Consider the following 2,500-nt stretch of genomic DNA (forward strand, 5'->3'; position numbering starts at 1 on the left):
TGGTCCTCAGTAGGGCAGGGGTTGAAGGGGTAACCCTCCATGGAGCGACCACTGCGGCGCGGTTGGCGGCAAGTTTGGGCAGCTTGATGTGGACGGAGGCATGCACAATAGTGCCAAGGTTGGTTGGTTGCTTGCTTGCTTGCTTGCTTGAGATTTGCGAAGTTCTGGCTTCGCCCGGGCCTTTCACTTATGGCCCGGCCTGTGTCAGCTTTTTATGGCTGTCTCATTTGTTGGTCTGACACTCGGTGCTTACCGTGGCGGTGGGATTGCCAGCAGGCGCTCCTGTAGCCGTAGTGTAAGCATCTCGCATAATCTCTTTACCAGCACGACGGCTGTGTTTTTGTGGGGTTTGTCTTAGGAATTGCGTGTGCACGCAATTCTCCAAGTAATGTACCAGTGTGGCGTTCGGCTCGCCGCAATGCATGCAACACCTCTCTTCTATGGTTTGTATAATCTGCCATGCACAGTGGTAACCTAGGCGCATTCTGTGCAGAATGACTTCGGTACCTCTGTTGTTTATTTCAGAGAGTGCCAGTGGTTCATAGCCTGTGGCATCTGAGTACCAGCTGGCCGAGGGGGAATATCTCGTTTCCTCTCTGTGAAGCTGCAGGAGGAAGGAGTTGGCCGTCACCGTACACTTCCTCCTAAGTAATTTTCGGCTCTGATGTATTATCATGGGATTAGGGGGCATACCCCGGCCGATTTCGGCTAATCTGTCGGCAAGCTCATTGCCTCTGATCCCTATATGGCTGGGAACCCAGTTTATGATAATTCTTCTACCCTGAGCAAGAATCCTCTGTGCTAGTGTGCGGATGGTTGTCAGGAGGTAGATGTTGTCAGTGGGTGAGTGCTGCTGAAGACAGTCGACGGCTCCTTTGGAGTCTGTGTGTATGACCACGTGTCCTTCCCTCACGGACGCGTGGCTCAGTGCTCCCATGATAGCAACTGCCTCTGCCTGTATATTGTGGCATCCCTTGCTGCGAAGCCGGCGCCTGCAGTGTGGGTCAAGGGATCGACCGATCCATCCGTGTAATATGTTCTGCTCCCCGGAGGGGTGATGGTTGCAATGACCCTCTGGGTTTCTGCCTTTAGGCTAGGCGTACAATATTCATTCTTTTTGCTTGCCAGTCTCATGACCGAGAACTCTATCAAGGTTTGTGCCCACGGCGGAGCTTCGACAAAGTCAGGGTGTGGGGAGTCCATGCCCTTGGCCAGTAGCGGTTCTTTGAGCTGATGGCGTATTAGCACCCTGGCTGTGTGAGACAGCCAGGAGTTGTTTGCAAACAGCTCGTTATCTTGTTCTAGGCGTCTGACTATTTTGTGTCTTAGGCTTGTGTTCCTGGGAGCCTGGATGACCTTTGATAAGAATTGTGCTGCTGTTAGATCAATTCATGAGGCCAAGGGGAGAAGGTTTGACTCCACTAGGAGGTTGAGGACCTTCACCCACCTTGGGGCACCCAGAATGACCCTGGCGGCTTCGTTTTGGACTGTCTCCAATCGGTCTTATATTTTCTCTTAATGCCAATCAGAGCGAGGGAGGCATAGTCTACAATGGGCCTGACAGCATGTACATAGAATGATCTTAGTACTCTGTGTCTGGCCCCTATGCGTCTTCCACTCATTGCTCTCATGACAGACAGTCTTGCCTTTGTTCGGTCAAGCAGGTACTGGACCTCCTGGCGGAAGGAGAGGGTCCGGTCTATCCTTACCCCAAGGTAGAGGTAGTCCTAAACCCACTCCAAGTCCATTCCCTGGATTTTCAGACTTGTGCCTTGAACTCTCTGTCTCAGAGCCATGGCTTTGGATTTGGCTGCAGAGATCTTTAGTCCTGTCCTGCAACACTCCTCGGATACCAAGTCCAGACAACGCTGGGCTTTGTTTAGGCAGTGTGGTCCAGTGGAGATGATAGCGAGATCGTCTGCATAGGAGATGAACTTGCACCCCACTGGGAGGTTTATGTTGAGGATACAGGACATTAGTGTGTTAAAAAGGGCTGGACTGAGAACCCCACCCTGTGGCGTTCCATTTTCTAGTGGCAAGTGCAAGTGAGGAAGACCAGGCGGTCGTGGTGAGAGAAAGGAATCCTTTTCTCAATCTCGTTTACAGTGGTGGTGAGGCGGCGGAAGACCTGGCCGAGATCACCGCCCATCTGCATGGAAAGTCTTGTCGTTGTGGTAGATGCCACGGCCGGTGGGCCAGTAGCGGCAAACGTTGGCGGCTGTGTCACTCGTGATGCTGCTGGTGGAGTGAAGCAGTGTAGGAGAAAAGTTTTGAGTTCGTCGTAATTGATGGTCACGTGAGTGGGTGGCCGCTCGTCATTCGCTAGGTGAGCTACATGCTATGATCACGCCAGCAGACGGCTGCTCGTCATTCGCCAGGCGAGCCACGCCCCTTGGTCACGCGAGGGTTGGCCGCTCGTGGTTGGTTATTCCTTGTTCGATGATTCCTCACCTTTTGTGTATATATATGCCTAACGTTTGTAAAATAAAACACTTGCGGA

The sequence above is a fragment of the Penaeus monodon genome, chromosome 36 (assembly GCF_015228065.2).
Source record: "Penaeus monodon isolate SGIC_2016 chromosome 36, NSTDA_Pmon_1, whole genome shotgun sequence".
In the NCBI taxonomy this organism is placed as follows: domain Eukaryota; kingdom Metazoa; phylum Arthropoda; class Malacostraca; order Decapoda; family Penaeidae; genus Penaeus; species Penaeus monodon.